The 21,070-nt window shown below is 32.6% G+C and overlaps 1 pseudogene; it reads right to left on the bottom strand.

Moving 5' to 3' along the window:
- Window positions 1-21,070, bottom strand: part of LOC137722453 (trans-resveratrol di-O-methyltransferase-like) — a 37,892-nt pseudogene that overhangs the window by 12,535 nt on the left and 4,287 nt on the right.

Here is a 21,070-nt window from a genome sequence, read left to right on the forward strand (position 1 = left end):
AACCTATAGTGTCATCAGCGAGAAGCTGCTCAAGTTCTTGTACTCTACGTTCAGCTACATAACCCTGCCCAGGAATATACTTACGTGCTTCCTTTAGCTCCGGGACGATCAAGCAACGACATCCGGCACAAACAAGCACCATTTGGGCATAGGAAGATCCTGGCTTAAAGTCAAGTCCCATAACAGGGACTTGGGATTTCAAGAAACCCCGTAGTTCTGATATTTTTTCACGAATCAACCGACCATCTTCAACCACACTCACTTTCACTTAAACGCCATGAACTTCAACTTCATAGTTACGCAATTTTGAGAGGAGCGGGACAGGCAACATGATGAAGGAGAGAGAACTGATCAATCGGTTTGTTTATATTTACTTCGTACTAATAAACCCGTTATATATAGGCTATGATGAGATAAGCATGGAAAGACTGAAAATTCTCATATTTACATCACCTAAATATAGGCAGATGTATATAATAGATTCCCAATGCATTGGTTCAAATAATTATGATCTTGCACTTCGTACTACAGTCTAATAATATTTCTTTTCATTTGTAAGTAAGAAGTTTTATGTTCGATTCTCGTCAATAGTGAATTTGAACTACATTATTGCTAGCTTACTCTCATCCCCTTAATGTAAATAATATGATTTGTTATAAAAATAAAATAAAATAATAATCACTCCACTTATAAAGAAGAAGTCTTAAGTTCGATTCTCATGGGTCAACTATTGTTGCCTGTACAAACGAATTATGTCAAGGGTAGGGCGTTTATAGGGGGTAGGGTTTAGTTTTAATGTCATATGTCAGCCATGGTTCGTCGTACGAAACATAGGTGCCAGGGGTAAGGCATTTATAAGGGGTGTGTTTAGTTTTAATTCCAGGGGTCGACCGTTGTTGCCTGCATGAAGCATCGGTGTCGGAGTAAGGCATTTATAGGCCGTTATCAATGGGGGGTATGGTTTCGTTTTAATCTTAAGGGTCAACCATAGTTAGCCAGACAATGCATTGTTGCCTGGGGTAGGCATATTATAAGTCACTATCAACCATGATAGGATACGCACTAAAGCCATAAGTTGTAACATAGTAACCCCTATTTAAGGGGGGAAAAAAAAACATTTCTTCGCTGTGTTGTGGCGATGGAAAAAAATTTGAATACGTTGGGCAATGAAACATGCCGAACTCAGGGTGTTATTATTAACACGCCACTAAACACTTGAACTCATGGTGTTACTATTCACATGCCCCTAAACACTAAATCTCATAGGCCTCCACTGCTTCTATTGCGCCTTGAGCTTTCTAGTGGGCCGCATAAGTTTGGGCTTGGGCGTGAGTTTGGACTACGTCTCCCTGCGTCTAAACCATTAATTTTATTTATTTTAAGTTTTATTTTTGTTGAATTTTCGTCTTGCCCATACCACAACACGAAACTATCATCTTCACGTTCCACAAAATGTATTTTTTGGTGAAAATTTTCTTATAATCCATGTCAAAAAATTCGAAAATAAGGATATAAATATAAAACATGTTTGAATCCAAATAAAGTAACGCAAGAAGAAAAAGAAATTCAATGGAAAAAGAAAAAGAAAAAAGGAGGGGTAAAAATGTTACGATCGGTACTTTTATTCCTATCATCCTTGAAGGGAGTTGCTAGTGAGATAGCAATCATTTGGCATTATAATCGCTATGTAACTAGCAATTGTGCTGAAATAAAGTCGCTAATTTCATATCGATCTCCCTCTTTTCAAATTTTTTTATTTTTTTTTATTTCTCTTACCATAACTACAAACTATCATATTCATGTTCTTCAAAATATATTTTTCCATGCTAAATCTATTATAATTAATATTTAAACAATTGAAATTAACGATTTAAAACCTAAATTTAAAGATATTCTCATATTTTCAACTTTAAAAATCAATAAAAAAATAGTTTTAGGAAAAAAAATTCAATGGAAAAGGAAAAAGAAAAAAGGAGGGGTTAAAATGTAACGATTGGTACTTTTCTTCCTCTTGTCCATGAAGGGAGTTGCTAGTAAAATAGCGATCATACAGAATTACGATCGCTAGATAACTAGCAATTTAACTGAAACAAAGTCGCTAATTTCATACCGATCCCCCTCTTTTTGATTTTCTTATTTTTTTTTATTTCTCTTACCATAACTACAAACTATCATATTCATGTTCTTCAAAATATATTTTCCCATGCTAAATCTATTATAATTAATATTTAAACAATTGAAATTAATGATTTAAAACCTAAATTTAAAGATATTCTCATATTTTCAACTTTAAAAATCAATAAAAAATAGTTTAAGGAAAAAAAATTCAATGGAAAAGAAATTCAATGGAAAAAGAAAAAGAAAAAAAAGGAGGGGTAAAAATGTTACGATCGGTAATTTGCTTCCTATTGTCCTTGAAGGGAGTTGCTAGTAAGCTAGCGATCATATACATGGACAGTCGCTAGCTAACTAGCAATTTAACATAAACAAGTCACTAATTTCATACCGATCCCCCTCTTTTCAATTTTTTTATTTTTTTTATTTCTCTTACCATAACTACAAACTATCGTATTCATGGTCTTCAAAATATATTTTCCTATGCTCAATCTATTATAATTAATATTTAAACAATTGAAATTAATGATTTAAAACCTAAATTGAAAGATATTCTCACATTTTCAACTTTAAAAATAAATAAAAAATAGTTTTAGGAAAAAAAAAATTCAATGGAAAAAGAAAAAGAAAAAAAGGAGGGGTAAAAATGTTACAATCGGTACTTTTCGTCCTATTTCCCATGAGGGGAGTTGCTAGTAGGATAGCGATCATGTGGAGTAACGCTCGCTAGCTAACTAAATCGAAGTCGCTAATTTCATACCGATCACCCTCTTTTCAATTTTTTTTATTTTATTCATTTCTCTTACCCTAACTACAAACTATCATATTCATGTTCTTCAAACTATATTTTCCCATGCTAAATCTATTATAATTAATATTTAAACAATTGAAATTAACAATTTAAAACCTAAATTTAAAGAAATTCTCATATTTTCAACTTTAAAAATCAATAAAAAATAGTTTTAGGAAAAAAAATTCAATAGAAAAAGAAAAAGAAAAAAAGGAGGGGTGAAAATGTTACGATCGGTACTTTTCTTCCTATAGTCCTTGAAGGGAGTTGCTAGTAAGCTAGCGATCATATGGAATAAAGATCGCTGGCTAACGAGCAATACAACAGAATTAAAGTCGCTCATTTCATACCGATCCCCATCTTTTCAATTTTTTTATTTTTTTTATTTCTCTTACCATAACTACAAACTATCATATTCATGTTCTTCAAAATATATTTTCCCATGCTAAATCTATTATAATTAATATTGAAACAATTGAAATTAATGATTTAAAACCTAAACTTAAATATATTCTCATATTTTCAACTTTAAAAATCAATAAAAAATAGTTTTAGGAAAAAAAAATTAAATGGAAAAGAAATTCAATGGAAAAAGAAAAAGAAAAAAAGGAGGGGTAAAAATGTTACGATCGGTACTTTTCTTCCTATTGTCCTTGAAGGGAGTGGCTAGTAAGCTAGCAATCATATAGAAGTACAGTCGCTAGCTAACTAGCAATTTAATTGAAATACAGTCGCTAATTTCATACCAATCCCCCTCTTTTCAATTTTCTTATTTTTTTCATTTCTCTTACCATAACTACAAACTATCATATTCATGTTCTTCAAAATATATTTTCCCATGCTAAATCTATTATAATTAATATTTAAACAATTGAAATTAAAGATTTAAAAACTACATTTAAAGACATTCTCATATTTTCAACTTTCAAAATCAATAAAAAATAGTTTTAGGAAAAAAAAATTCAATGGAAAAAGAAAAAGAAAAAAAGGAAGGGTGAAAATGTTACGATCGGTACTTTTCTTCCTATTGCCCTTGAGCGGAGTTGCTAGTAATTTAACGATAACACGGAGTAACGATCGCTAGCTAACTAGCAATATAACTAAATCGAAGTCGCTAATTTCATACCGATCCCCCTCTTTTCAATTTTTTTATTTTTTTTATTTCTATTACCATAACTGCAAACTATCATATTCATGTTCTTCAAAATATATTTTCCCATGTTAAATCTAATATATTTAATATTTAAACAATTGAAATTAACGATTTAAAACCTAAATTTAAAGATATTCTCGTACTTTCAACTTTAAAAATCAATAAAAAATAGTTTTAGGAAAAAAAATTCAATGGAAAAAGAAAAAGAAAAAAAAAGGAGGGGTGAAAATGTTACGATCGGTACTTTTCGTCCTCTTTCCCATGAGGGGAGTTGCTAGTAGGATAGCGATCATGTGGAGTAACGCTCGCTAGCTAACTAAATCGAAGTCGCTAATTTCATACCGATCACCCTCTTTTCAATTTTTTTATTTTATTCATTTCTCTTACCCTAACTACAAACTATCATATTCATGTTCTTCAAACTATATTTTCCCATGCTAAATCTATTATAATTAATATTTAAACAATTGAAATTAACAATTTAAAACCTAAATTTAAAGATATTCTCATATTTTCAACTTTAAAAATCAATAAAAAATAGTTTTAGGAAAAAGAATTCAATGGAAAAAGAAAAAGATAAAAAGGACGGGTGAAAATGTTACGATCGGTACTTTTCTTCCTATTGCCCTTGAAGGGAGTTGCTAGTAAGCCAGCGATCATATGGAATAAAGATCGCTAGCTAACTAGCAATCCAACAGAATTAAAGTCCCTAATTTCACACCGATCCCCCTCTTTTCAATTTTTTTATTTTTTTTATTTCTATTACCATAACTACAAACTATCATATTCATGTTCTTCAAAATATATTTTCCCATGCTAAATCTATTATAATTAATATTTAAACAATTGAAATTAACAATTTAAAACCTAAATTTAAAGATATTCTCATATTTTCAACTTTAAAAATCAATAAAAAATAGTTTTAGGAAAAAAAATTCAATGGAAAAAGAAAAAGAAAAAAAAGGAGGGGTGAAAATGTTACGATCGGTACTTTTCTTCCTATTGCCCTCGTGGGGAGTTGCTAGTAGTTTAGCGATCATATGCGTAACGATCGCTAGGTAACTAGCAATATAACTCAATCGAAGTCGCTAATTTCATACCGATCCCTCTCTTTTCAATTTTTTTATTTTTTTTTATTTCTCTTACCCTAACTACAAACTATCATATTCATGTTCTTCAAACTATATTTTCCCATGCTAAATCTATTATAATTAATATTTAAACAATTGAAAGTAAGGATTTAAAACCTAAATTTAAATATATTCTCATATTTTCAACTTTAAAAATCAATAAAAAATAGTTTTAGGACAAAAAATTCAATGGAAAAAGAAAAAGAAAAAAAAAGGAGGGGTGAAAATGTTACGATCGGTACTTTTCTTCCTATTGCCCTTGAGGGGAGTTGCTAGTAAGCTAGCGATCATTTAAATGTAACGATCGCTAGCTAACTAGCAATTTAACTGAATCGCTAATTTCATACCGATCCCCCTCTTTTCAATTTTTTTATTTTTTTTATTTCTATTACCATAACTGCAAACTATCATATTCATGTTCTTCAAAATATATTTTCCCATGTTAAATCTAATATATTTAATATTTAAACAATTGAAATTAACGATTTAAAACCTAAATTTAAAGATATTCTCGTACTTTCAACTTTAAAAATCAATAAAAAATAGTTTTAGGAAAAAAAATTCAATGGAAAAAGAAAAAGAAAAAAAAAGGAGGGGTGAAAATGTTACGATCGGTACTTTTCGTCCTCTTTCCCATGAGGGGAGTTGCTAGTAGGATAGCGATCATGTGGAGTAACGCTCGCTAGCTAACTAAATCGAAGTCGCTAATTTCATACCGATCACCCTCTTTTCAATTTTTTTATTTTATTCATTTCTCTTACCCTAACTACAAACTATCATATTCATGTTCTTCAAACTATATTTTCCCATGCTAAATCTATTATAATTAATATTTAAACAATTGAAATTAACAATTTAAAACCTAAATTTAAAGATATTCTCATATTTTCAACTTTAAAAATCAATAAAAAATAGTTTTAGGAAAAAGAATTCAATGGAAAAAGAAAAAGATAAAAAGGACGGGTGAAAATGTTACGATCGGTACTTTTCTTCCTATTGCCCTTGAAGGGAGTTGCTAGTAAGCCAGCGATCATATGGAATAAAGATCGCTAGCTAACTAGCAATCCAACAGAATTAAAGTCCCTAATTTCACACCGATCCCCCTCTTTTCAATTTTTTTATTTTTTTTATTTCTATTACCATAACTACAAACTATCATATTCATGTTCTTCAAAATATATTTTCCCATGCTAAATCTATTATAATTAATATTTAAACAATTGAAATTAACAATTTAAAACCTAAATTTAAAGATATTCTCATATTTTCAACTTTAAAAATCAATAAAAAATAGTTTTAGGAAAAAAAATTCAATGGAAAAAGAAAAAGAAAAAAAAGGAGGGGTGAAAATGTTACGATCGGTACTTTTCTTCCTATTGCCCTCGTGGGGAGTTGCTAGTAGTTTAGCGATCATATGCGTAACGATCGCTAGGTAACTAGCAATATAACTCAATCGAAGTCGCTAATTTCATACCGATCCCTCTCTTTTCAATTTTTTTATTTTTTTTTATTTCTCTTACCCTAACTACAAACTATCATATTCATGTTCTTCAAACTATATTTTCCCATGCTAAATCTATTATAATTAATATTTAAACAATTGAAAGTAAGGATTTAAAACCTAAATTTAAATATATTCTCATATTTTCAACTTTAAAAATCAATAAAAAATAGTTTTAGGACAAAAAATTCAATGGAAAAAGAAAAAGAAAAAAAAAGGAGGGGTGAAAATGTTACGATCGGTACTTTTCTTCCTATTGCCCTTGAGGGGAGTTGCTAGTAAGCTAGCGATCATTTAAATGTAACGATCGCTAGCTAACTAGCAATTTAACTGAATCGCTAATTTCATACCGATCCCCCTCTTTTCAATTTTTTTATTTTTTTTATTTCTATTACCATAACTGCAAACTATCATATTCATGTTCTTCAAAATATATTTTCCCATGTTAAATCTAATATATTTAATATTTAAACAATTGAAATTAACGATTTAAAACCTAAATTTAAAGATATTCTCGTACTTTCAACTTTAAAAATCAATAAAAAATAGTTTTAGGAAAAAAAATTCAATGGAAAAAGAAAAAGAAAAAAAAAGGAGGGGTGAAAATGTTACGATCGGTACTTTTCGTCCTCTTTCCCATGAGGGGAGTTGCTAGTAGGATAGCGATCATATGGAGTAACGATCGCTATCTAACTAGCACTGTAACGTCAACGAAGTCGCTAATATCATACCGATCCCCCTCTTTTCAATTTTTTTATTTTTTTTATTTCTCTTACTGTAACTAGAAACTATCGTATTCATGTTCTTCAAACAATATTTTCCCATGCTAAATCTATTATAATTAATATTTAAACAATTGAAATTAAGGATTTAAAACCTAATTTAAATATATTCTCATATTTTCAACTTTAAAAATCAATAAAAAATAGTTTTAGGAAAAAAAATTCAATGGAAAAAGAAAAACAAAAAAAGGAGGGGTGAAAATGTTACGATCGGTACTTTTCTTCCTATTGCCCTTGAGGGGAGTTGCTAGTAAGCTAGCAATCATTTAAATGTACGATCGCTAGTTAACTAGCAATTTAACTAAACGAAGTCGCTAATTAAATACCGATCCCCCTCTTTTCAATTTTTTTATTTTTTTTATTTCTATTACCTTAACTACAAACTATCATATTCATGTTCTTCAAACTATATTTTCCCATGCTAAATCTATTATAATTAATATTTAAACAATTGAAATGAACGATTTAAAACCTAAATTTAAAGATATTCTCATATTTTCAACTTTAAAAATCAATAAAAAATAGTTTTCGGAAAACAAAATTCAATGGAAAAAGAAAAAGAAAAAGAAAAAAAGGATGGGTGAAAATGTTACGATCGGTACTTTTCTTCCTATTGTTCTTGAAGGGAGTTGCTAGTACGCTAGCGATCATATAAATTTCGGATCGCTAGTTAACTAGCAATTTAATTGAGAATAAGTCGCTAATATCATACCGATCCCCCTCTTTTCAATTTTTTTATTTTTTTTATTTCTCTTACCGTAACTACAAACTATCGTATTCATGTTCTTCAAACAATATTTTCCCATGCTAAATCTATTATAATTAATATTTAAACAATTGAAATTAAGGATTTAAAACCTAATTTAAATATATTCTCATATTTTCAACTTCAAAAATCAATAAAAAATAGTTTTAGGAAAAAAAATTCAATGAAAAAAGAAAAACAAAAAAAGGAGGGGTGAAAATGTTACGATCGGTACTTTTCTTCCTATTGCCCTTGAGGGGAGTTGCTAGTAAGCTAGCAATCATGCAATTGTACGATCGCTAGTTAACTAGCAATTTAACTGAATCGAAGTCGCTAATTAAATACCGATCCCCCTCTTTTCAATTTTTTTATTTTTTTTATTTCTATTACCTTAACTACAAACTATCATATTCATGTTCTTCAAACTATATTTTCCCATGCTAAATCTATTATAATTAATATTTAAACAATTGAAATTAACGATTTAAAACCTAAATTTAAAGATATTCTCATATTTTTCAACTTTAAAAATCAATAAAAATAGGTTTAGGAAAACAAAATTCAATGGAAAAAGAAAAAGAAAAAAAGGATGGGTGAAAATGTTACGATCGGTACTTTTCTTCCTATTGTCCTTGAAGGAAGTTGCTAATATTCTAGCGATCATATAAATGTAGGATCGCTAGTTAACTAGCAATTTAACTGAAAATAAGTTGCTAATATCATATCGATCACCCTCTTTTCAATTTTTTTATTTTTTTTATTTCTCTTACCGTAACTACAAACTATCGTATTCATGTTCTTCAAACAATATTTTCCCATGCTAAATCTATTATAATTAATATTTAAACAATTGAAATTAAGGATTTAAAACCTAATTTAAATATATTCTCATATTTTCAACTTTAAAAATCAATAAAAAATAGTTTTAGGAAAAAAAATTCAATGGAAAAAGAAAAACAAAAAAAGGAGGGGTGAAAATGTTACGATCGGTACTTTTCTTCCTATTGCCCTTGAGGGGAGTTGCTAGTAAGCTAGCAATCATGCAATTGTACGATCGCTAGTTAACTAGCAATTTAACTGAATCGAAGTCGCTAATTAAATACCGATCCCCCTCTTTTCAATTTTTTTATTTTTTTTATTTCTATTACCTTAACTACAAACTATCATATTCATGTTCTTCAAACTATATTTTCCCATGCTAAATCTATTATAATTAATATTTAAACAATTGAAATTAACGATTTAAAACCTAAATTTAAAGATATTCTCATATTTTCAACTTTAAAAATCAATAAAAATAGGTTTAGGAAAACAAAATTCAATGGAAAAGAAATTCAATGGAAAAAGAAAAAGAAAAAAAGGAGGGGTGAAAATGTTACGATCGGTACTTTTCTTCCTATTGTCCTTGAAGGAAGTTGCTAATATTCTAGCGATCATATAAATGTAGGATCGCTAGTTAACTAGCAATTTAACTGAAAATAAGTTGCTAATATCATATCGATCACCCTCTTTTCAATTTTTTTATTTTTTTTATTTCTCTTACCGTAACTACAAACTATCGTATTCATGTTCTTCAAACAATATTTTCCCATGCTAAATCTATTATAATTAATATTTAAACAATTGAAATTAAGGATTTAAAACCTAATTTAAATATATTCTCATATTTTCAACTTCAAAAATCAATAAAAAATAGTTTTAGGAAAAAAAATTCAATGAAAAAAGAAAAACAAAAAAAGGAGGGGTGAAAATGTTACGATCGGTACTTTTCTTCCTATTGCCCTTGAGGGGAGTTGCTAGTAAGCTAGCAATCATGCAATTGTACGATCGCTAGTTAACTAGCAATTTAACTGAATCGAAGTCGCTAATTAAATACCGATCCCCCTCTTTTCAATTTTTTTATTTTTTTTATTTCTATTACCTTAACTACAAACTATCATATTCATGTTCTTCAAACTATATTTTCCCATGCTAAATCTATTATAATTAATATTTAAACAATTGAAATTAACGATTTAAAACCTAAATTTAAAGATATTCTCATATTTTCAACTTTAAAAATCAATAAAAAATAGTTTTAGGAAAACAAAATTCAATGGAAAAAGAAAAAAAAAAGGAGGGGTGAAAATGTTACGATCGGTACTTTTCTTCCTATTGTCCTTAAATGGAGTTGCTACAAAGCTAGCGATCATATAAATGTAGGATTGCTAGTTAACTAGCAATTTAACTGAGAATAAGTCGCTAATATCATACCGATCCCCCTCTTTTCAAATTTTTTATTTTTTTTATTTCTCTTACCGTAACTACAAACTATCGTATTCATGTTCTTCAAACAAGATTTTCCCATGCTAAATCTATTATAATTAATATTTAAACAATTGAAATTAAGGATTTAAAACCTAATTGAAATATATTCTCATATTTTCAACTTTAAAAATCAATAAAAAATAGTTTTAGGAAAAAAAAATTCAATGGAAAAAGAAAAACAAAAAAAGAAGGGGTGAAAATGTTACGATCGGTACTTTTCTTCCTATTGCCCTTGAGGGGAGTTGCTAGTAAGCTAGCAATCATGCAAATGTTCGATCGCTAGTTAACTAGCAATTTAACTGAATCGAAGTCGCTAATTAAATACCAATCCCCCTCTTTTCAATTTTTTTATTTTTTTATTTCTATTACCTTAACTACAAACTATCATATTTATGTTCTTCAAACTATATTTTCCCATGCTAAATCTATTATAATTAATATTTAAACAATTGAAATTAACGATTTAAAACCTAAATTTAAAGATATTCTCATATTTTCAACTTTAAAAATCAATAAAAAATAGTTTTAGGAAAACAAAATTCAATGGAAAAAGAAAAAGAAAAAAAGGAGGGGTGAAAATGTTACGATCGGTACTTTTCTTCCTATTGCCCTTGAGGGGAGTTGCTAGTAAGCTAGCGATCATATGGAGTAACGATCGCTAGCTAACTAGCAATTTAACTGAATCGCTAATTTCATACCGATCCCCCTCTTTTCTATTTTTTTATTTTTTTTATTTCTATTACCATAACTACAAACTATAATATTCATGTTCTTCAAAATATATTTTCCCATGTTTTATCTATTATAATTAATATTTAAACAATTGAAATTAACAATTTAAAACCTAAATTTAAAGATATTCTCATATTTTCAACTTTAAAAATCAATAAAAAATAGTTTTAGGAAAAAAAAATTCAATGGAAAAAGAAAAAGAAAAAAAGGAGGGGTGAAAATGTTACGATCGGTACTTTTCTTCCTATTTCCCTTGAGGGGAGTTGCTAGTAATTTAGCGATCATATGGAGTAACGATCGCTAGCTAACTAGCAATATAACTGAATCGCAGTCGCTAATTTCGTACCGATCCTCCTCTTTTCAATTTTTTTATTTTTTTTATTTCTCTTACCCTAACTACAAACTATCATATTTATGTTCTTCAAACTATATTTTCCCATGCTAAATCTATTATAATTAATATTTAAACAATTGAAAGTAAGGATTTAAAACCTAAATTTAAATAAATTTAAACATATTCTCATATTTATATCCAAGAAAAACACATTCCTTACTTTTACCATCCAACTTAGAGGAAACATAAGGTTTTAACCAAGGGAAGCAACTACAACCAAAGACCTTAAGCCTTGTATAATCTGGTAAGGTATGAAACAACAACTTCCGCGGATAATTGAGAAGACCAGAAATAGGCAATCGATTAATCAAATAGAGAGTAGTAGATATAGCTTCAACCCAATATTTTTTAGGAACATGAGATGCTTCCAAAAGATTTCAAGCTGTCTCTATTAAATGTATGTGTTTTCTTTCTACACAGCCATTTTGCTCAGGAGTATGTGGGCAACTAAGCTGATGAGAAATGCCATGCAAACGGAAATGAGCTAGAAATGAAGAACTAACAAATTCACCCCCTAAATCTGAACGGATAACCTTTATTTTATTTCCAACAACATTTTCTACATAAATTTTGAAGTTTACAAGTGTAGAGTACACCTCAGACTTTTCTTTCAAAGGAAAAAACCAGCTATATCTAGTATGATCATCGACTACTAACAAGTAATAGCAAAAACCACTAACATAAAGCACAGGAGCCCAAACATCATAGTGAAAGAGTGCCAAGCTTTGAGATGGATAATTGACAGACCTTTACCATCACCGATGTATACTTTTTCTTCACCAGTGTAGGTAGTAGGAAAATTGATGGTTGAAATGTCATTGGTAATGTGCGAGGTAGCACCAGAGTCGATCAACCAAGAGGGAGAGGGCTTTGCAGTGTAGCGTGCACTCATTGCTTGAAGTTTAGCAGAGGGATTCGACCAAAGATCTCTGGATTCATGCGATCAAAACAGTCAATAGCTTCATGACTGGGATTGCCACAAATTTGACACGATGCCCAATGACCAAAAGATGAACCACAAGAGTTGAAATTGTTGTTATTGCAAGTGAAGCCACTGGTATATTGATTTCCTCGAGAGATACCTCTAGTTCCACGATTACTATTGTAACGACTGTTCCATCCTCGATTCGAATTGTAGCAAAAAGAGTTCTGAAGTGGTTGATTCTATATTGCATACGCATGAGGCGGTGTGGGAAGAAGAGACGGTTGACCTTGTACAGATAGAGCATGAAAAGGTTCAACATTGCTAGATGAGACAGCTTTCTTTCAACGAGTCATAGAAAGCTCATTGGTGAGTAACAACCCATGCAATTCATCCAAAGAGGTAGAAGATAACCGGAGCATGGTCTAATCGGTGAAAGAATTAAAATCATCAAGAATACCAGCAAGAGTGATAGTAATTAGATCACGATCAGAAATTGAAGCTCCAGCGGCAGTGAGAGAGTCAGAGATCTCTTTAAGTTCTTGCAGGTAATCAGACATTGATTGTGAACCTTTTTGAATGCTCTGAAGTCGCGATCGAAGCTAATGAATGTGTGCATTAGAAATGCCCCCAAATCGTTGTTCGAGTTTGAGCTAGAGATCGCGAGAAGACAAAACTCCAACAGTAAATGGAGTTACTTCCTCAGATAGTGTAGAATTAAACAAATCAGGAGGTTTTGATCTTTCTCATACCAAGATTCAAACGTCGAATTCAGAGATCGATCGAGTAGAAGAGGCGCAAGACAAGGTTTTGTGCTATCGACAATACCAAGAAGTCGATAATGCCGAAGAATTAGGGCAAAGAGAACTCGCCGTGGCAGGTAATTGGATCTCTTAAGCTTGATAGGTACCATGCTGCCAATGTTTTGGATCGTGAGAAATGTGTAAGATTGAGAAAAATTAGGGTTTGAAGAGAAATTGGGATTTGGATCGGGCACCGACTTAGAAGACGCAGAAGGAGGCACCATTAGAGATCAAAAGATACAGGACAAGATCGAAGTACAAGAGCGAGGAAGAAATCAAGCAAATTGCAGAGAAATCAGAGAAGCATAGCGGAAAATAACAGGATTGAGAGAGGTCGTGAGGCGGTTGGCGATGAAACCATATAGAAACCTAAGAACACAATATTTTTTGAATATTTCTCTTTCATTGGATGAAATGATAATTACACCAATTGTCATATATATAGCCATAGCTATTTACAATATTCTTTCTAACAAACTAAACAAACTTATTACACATGGCACACTATAATTGGTTAACTAAAAACAGAATATATGTCATGATTTGGTATCCTCATCTTTATATATCACCTGGAAATTTTGTCCAAAATAGCATCATCAAAGTGTTGAACATTTTTGCTCCAAATATGAATTCTATTAACTATTATGAGTGATCTATGATAATTTGCAAAGATTAAATCTCTTGTGAAAGTGAAAGATTGAAGAACCCATAAAAACCAAGAACTGTAAAGAGAAAGATAAGAGCTACTAAGAAATACGAATTTGTATTAGAAAAGCATATGAAAGTTATTACAGTTGGTTGCTATATAAAGGGTATTTATACATAATGACTAAGTAACCCCTCATAGCTATCTTAGCCAAATCCCAACTAATCTTATCCAAATCTTCCAACAAATCCCACTAGATTCTAATAAATCTTTCCAACAATATTTGCTGACATGGCAGTCATCACTACCCCTACTGCCATGTGTCTTTTTTTTCCATCCTACTGCCATGTGTCTTTATGTTCCATCAAATTCTTCGGTGTGGATTGGGAATTTGATGAATAACCCAAATCTTGGAAAGTTTGAATGTTTAGAAAAAGCTGAGATTCATTTAAATCCTTTAGAACATTTTGATTTTAACAGTGTTTTAAGTTTTCGGCACTTTATGCATGGTTAAAAGTCTTATTCTGAACGAAGTTGCCATTGAGGTAGAAAATCATAAACCTTATACACTCTTTCTTTTTGCAATCCGCAAATTTCTTTTGCGATTTGAACCGGTTTTTCTTTACAATTTTGGGTCATCGACAAGGAAGGATCCATGCCAGTCCCATTAGATCTTATTCGTAATTTGTGTATGCATATTGTGATCACTATTGTGATAGTCCGGGCAATGTTCTCTCTTTAAAGAGGAATGGAACCCGCACAATTTGCCATAAGCATATCTATGTACCATGAATTTTACTTTTTATGTAAGTTGAAGTTTATGTTGCTATTTACTTGTGTTCCTCTTCTTGACTTCTCTTTTTATTATCATGTCTAGATTCAAGAGAATATAGTGCTTTTTAATCTTTTTTATTTTGGAGACTTCGATTACTTTGCTTGTTTCTTTTCTGCCTTTCCAGATATCGGGATTCGATATAGAATACTGGAACCCGCAAAATTTTGCTTTTGTTAAGAAGCTGAAGACATTTACCGTAGTGGAACCTTCAAACAACTTCAGGGGAATTGAATTAGCAACTGAGGAACTGTCATTATTTGCTCACACCAAAACTTGGCGAACCTTAATATGATATTAGACAACAGCAAAAGTATTTTCCCATGCTTCCATTTTCTTTCAAGAAAAAATGCGAACGAATTCATTGGCGCTATGTTTTGGTATATTTCAGAAGTTATTTATGGTTATATCAAAACCTTATAGTGAATGTTGACAGATCCATCTGGACAACTTGTTAGTCTTGTTTGGATTTGGATCCTCTCCGAGGTAACTGGTCGTGATCCTCCTGACCAATGTTAGTAGACTGTTGGATTAATTTTTATTCAACGGCTACAACTATTATAACTTTTAAAGGGCCCCCTTATTTGTAGCCGTTGGATAAAAATCCAACGGTCCACTAACATTGGTCAGGAGGATCCGACCAGTTGCCTCGGAGAGGATCCAAATCCGTCTTGTTTAGATCTCTATACGTGGTAGCATGGTTGGTACTTCATTTCTCACAAGCGTTATTGCGTTCATTAACTTCCCACCTGGGCAGTGATTTAGTTCTTTGGTTTCACTATTCAAGGAAACGTGAGATGACTGGCTGGGAGTCTAGCAAATCTATGTCAATATGCAAATATCATTATTTGATCGATAGAGGACATTGGATACTATGCCAAATTGGAAATACCATTATTTGATCGCGTTTTTATTTTAAGAGCTGAATAAGTTTACCCTAGCTAGAGCTCTCAAACGGACCAAATTAATCGAATCTCTGCTCAAAAACTGAAGAAAGTTGTCATATTTTGCTCACGCCACAATTTGGAGGAATTTAAAAAGGAAGAGAAAAGTAGGCCTAATTAATCGAGGAACAGGAAATACATGTGTGCAGGCCTAATTTAATTGAATTATTAGGTAGACTCCGTTTAATTTTCGATTTCGTCCAATTTGATCTGGCAAACAAGTCTCTCTGATTTTGAAAATTGAAATTCCCAGAGTTTAGACTGTTTGAAACCTGCGGAACTGCTGCTTTTTCTTGGCGAATGCTTTCATTTCATAGTGGTGTGACGGAGATAGTTGACATAAGTAGCTCAACCCAAAACTTAGAGGAAGTGACGATAAAGTTTGAGAAAAACACGAGGGTTTTCAATGCTTCCATTTCCTTTCAAGATAAAAACAAAATCATACAGATGCATTTATGTTTATAATATCGAAAGTTTAGTGTTAATGACAAAAGGTTTCATTGGGACAACTTGTTTAGTTCTCTAAAATTAAGAATTTTAAGACAATTTTCAGTATTTCTATGCTACTATTTTCTTTGTTTGGTAGCACGGTTTGTTATAAACAATCACAATAACAATTAGTGGCGGATCTACATTAGGGTAAGTAAAAAGCTATTAATTGACAATAGCCGTTGTTACTATCCTTTTTTGCTACCTATGATGTTTCAGAAATTTCATGGAAGCTCACTTTAATTACACGTCATGAGGATAAGCTGTTTTACAAAAATCTTAAAAGGGTTGAGTTGCGTGAGTTATTAAGATTGTTTGGTAGGAATGGAAAAAATGACGTTTGAACATCTTTCCTAACATGAAAGTTTATTGGATCCGCCACTAAGAATAGTTTGAGTAGCATTTAACTTTTGAATCCTTATCCCAACCAAGAGTTTTTCTATACGAAATGCCAACCAAGACCTACATCAGCAAATAATGGTTGGGAACAAGTGAAGCAGCAGAGCACAGCAAAACCCTAGAGGTCCTTTTCTTTTGCCACCAAGAAGTCACGTTCGGCAAAATAACAACAGGGTCCCCAAAAACTTTGGTAATGTGATATTAATGGTCAACTTTGTCACAAGACTAAGAATCAGAAGATTAGAGATGGATAATGCGTATGTGTGCTCATAGGTTGTGCCACGAGTTGCCAATTATCTAATTTTATGGAGAGCACCACAAAACAAAGTGTCTGCAGTGCACCTGCAGCTGCAGGGTCCCCAGCCAAAAAAGGCTTGTTCGACACACATTTTGTCCTCTTACTTTGGGTTTGGGGGGCCAACTCCAAGTGCGTCCAATGTTGTTGGGGCCTTCCTTTATAGAGTGGTTGTGCACTTTGACAACTCTAAAGTACTTCCTCTATTTTGTAGTTTACTGCTGCCCTCATTTATGTGGTGTTGGCAAATCCCTAACTTATATGATCTCTTTCTCTTGTGTGGAATATAGAGGTACACATTGCAATTACGTTCAACCAAATTTTGTTTAACTGAAATCCATATCCAAACTTGAATCTTTTAACTTAACGGTGCGCGTCATCACATTTATTAGAGCGCATGTGTTGTATTATATACATTTGAGTTCAAATTGCAGTTAGTTTAATTAAAAACAATCACTTGTATTAAAAAATATATAAAACTAAATGGATCAATTGTGTGGTTTCAGTCATGCGCTCAAATTCAATAAACAAATTTTTTGAATGTCATATGAACCAAGAAACACAAGAGGATTAATGAATCAACACAAAGACATAAAAGAATAATGGAAACCGTTCTTACCAATGAAAATGGAACACTATCTTCACTGTAGATATCCATAATATTTTGTTTTATACATTGTGCATGAAATATTTAAGTGTTAGCTCCTTTTACAAAGAAAACAAACTTACAACAACAACCTAATCTTAAACGTTAAATGTACAAATTCATAAAGGCATTCACAAAAATATTGGCATACGAGAAATACAACTGAATTGAACTTGAGAGCTATGTCAAATATTAGAATTGAAAGTGATGTGATATATATATATATATATATATATATATATATGTTCTTGAACATGGAAGAAAGTATGCAGAAATGCAGCTAAGTTTCCAAACTAATTTTTCTAAAAAAATAAATCTTTACAACTGATAAAATCAGCTATATACGTCAAATAATGCTGAGGCATAAGCCAAAATTGATGTAACTGTTTGCATATGTGACCTGATCAAGGTCTGTCGATCGATAGAAACCAGGATGATGAAAGAATATGAGAAAAATAATGCAGAAGAATATGCCGGCATTATTTGATGATTTGGTCCGATGGCGACATGTCACTTGGCTGCAAGTGAGCAGCGCAGGCTAATTTGGCACATTCACGATCCATGTCATAATCAGGTACCCATCCAGAAAACGACACGTTGCATGCCAAGTTGGAACAGGTGTTGCGATTTAAATGGTAAAACCGAACTTCAAGGCTATGTCTTGGACCTCCATTCCATACCCTCTTGAGCTCAAATTGTTGGACCATTTGAGCGACCAGCTATCATGAAATTACATGATATTGATATTATATCTCTATGGATAGTACGATTTTTTCATTGGTCAGACATTCTTTATTAGGCCTTTAATTCTCCTTGCAAATTCTGGATAAGATTTATCTTAAAGTCTTGATGAACGGTGGCGATGCAAACTAGCTAGCTAGAGGAAGAGGAAAATTAATCGAAATTTTGATACAAACGGTATTTTGCTTTAAATTACTATAAAGTGCAAAGAGGAGGATTTAAAGTCGTGTGAGTAAAAAATAGTACATATGTTCTAATCAATGTGACTATGTCACTGTCTGCTTCGAAGAGGTATATTCATTTCATAAAGTATACCTCTAAGTTTCACTTTTAAATTTACGGAACCAAGATGATGTATGAGAATTCAAAATTGTAAGTGGTGCTAATTAATCTGCACTAGAGTTATAAGCTAATAGTCTATTTTATAACTATTTTAGTTTTCGATTTTTTAAATAGTCTAAATAAAATAATTTCCAACACTTTTATGCCAAACGTTACTAAAAGAATTTTTTACTATCTGAAAGTGCTTTTAGCCATTTTTAACCACTTCCAAACATTACCATATTCTATTCCATCTTGATATAAAAGGCTAAATAGTTGATGCAATTACATATGGTAAACAACAGAAGATAATTGAAAAGTTGAAAATTTGCTTACCTTGAGGAAAACAGCATTCGCTGGAGGGATACCCTGGAACATGTCTCCTCCCACAAACTTCAAATTTTCACTGTCTGGCAAATCAGCAACAACGTGGAAGTTCAAGAACTGTGCATTTCAGTCGAGGGAAAGCGTCACAGAGAATCCTAGCGACTTTTCCAGTCCCACCACCAACATCAACCAATGAACTCAACCCATCAAAGATTGGCTTGCAATCTCTAATCAACAAGTTCACCATTCCAGAATCACTAGCCATTGCCTTATTGAAAAGACTGCTGTATTCGGGGTTTCGTTTCCCGTATTCCCAAAACCCCATCCCATGAGCGCTCTCGAAAGGCGCGACCTCGCTTCCTCGAAACCAGTTTCCGAGGAACTGCCACGGTGCTGCGGAAGCTGGATCGAGCATCGCCAGAACGAACGGAGACAAGCTGGGTACTTTGTCTTTCAGGAGGAGCCTAGAAGACGGTGTGAGATCATACGCCTCTTCTTCTCCTTCATCTGCTTCTCCATGATTTTTAGGAACTTGGTTTCTGTTGAGAATCAATGTCAATTCTAGGTGAAGTAGGTAGATGTTGTAGGTGAAGTAAGTGTGTGAGGTTGGTGAAGTAAGTGGAGGTTGTAGGTGAAGTAGGTGGATGTTGTAGGTGAAGTAAGTGTGTGGTGTAGCTTTCATTTGATTTGCTATAAATACCCAAGTCCTCAAGCATTGTAAATCATCCAAGGAAAAACAAAGCCTAGAGCTAAATAAGAAAAGCTTTGCTAATTAGTTTGTTTTGTGAGCTTTCTTTAAGAGTGTGCTCTATTTTCTTCTTCTTGGGATTATTAGAGTTATCTTGTATACTCTTCTTATTCAACAATTGGTATCAGAGTCAAGTCGGTCAGGGATCGTTCTTGGTAGAGCATTGGTTGTAAAGTCTCTTGAAATTCCGAGTATGCTCTGTGGTTGCAGTTTTGACTGATCATCCACATCAGAAAAAAAAATTCTTGAGATTATTGCTGGGGTTATCACAAACCTTGAGAGGGAGCTTCTTTGTGTCGAGAGTAGTGTATTACTCTGCACGGTAGTCACTCAAGCTTGTTCGGTGTAGTCAAAGTCTTGCCGATACGATGGGTGATCTTCAAGTTGTTGGAGGAATCAAGAAGCTCAACAACCAAAACTATAACACGTGGGTAACGTGTATAGAGTCTTACCTTCAAGGTCAAGACTTGTGGGAGGTTGTCGGTGGTAGTGAAGTTACACAACCGGCAGCGGAAGATGTTAACGGCGTCTTGCGGAAGTGGAAAATTAAAGCAGGCAAATCAATGTTTGCCTTAAAGACCACAATAGAAGAAGAAATGTTGGAGCACATTCGGGATGCTAAAACGCCAAAGGAAGCATGGGACACTTTTGTTACACTCTTTTCGAAGAGGAACGATACAAAATTGCAACTTCTCGAGAATGAGCTGCTATCGATGGTACAACGCGACATGACGATTGCCCAGTACTTTCACAAGGTGAAGTCGATATGCCGCGAAATTTCAGAATTAGATCCAACAGCTACTATTGGGGAAACCAGGATGAAGAGAATAATTATCCATGGTTTGAGACCAGAATATCGAGGGTTCATTGCCGCTATACAAGGATGGCCGACACAACCATCGCTTGTTGAGTTTGAAAATTTGCTTGCAAGTCAAGAAGCTATGGCCAAGCAAATGGGAGGAGTCTCACTAAAGAGTGAAGAAGAAGCGCTCTACACCAACAAAAGCAAAGGCACCTTCAAGCGGTACACTGGTAGTAGATCTAAAAAGGATGGAGAAAAGGTGCAAAGTCACCAAGGAAATGGAGGCTCTCGTTCTGGGGGAGCTTGGAAGAATCGCGGTAATAGTAAAAAGTTTAGTGGCAAGTGTTACAACTGCGGGAAGATAGGCCACATGGCGAAAGATTGTTGGACCAAGAAAGAGCCTGTTGAAAGTAATACTGCTACTTCCAGTTCGAAGGAGAATAGTGAAGATGGCTGGGATGCTGAAGCATTATTCGCTACGGAGGAAGAAGAAGAATTAGCCCTCA

Source organism: Pyrus communis, chromosome 2, assembly GCF_963583255.1.
Source record: "Pyrus communis chromosome 2, drPyrComm1.1, whole genome shotgun sequence".
Taxonomy (NCBI): Eukaryota; Viridiplantae; Streptophyta; class Magnoliopsida; order Rosales; family Rosaceae; genus Pyrus; species Pyrus communis.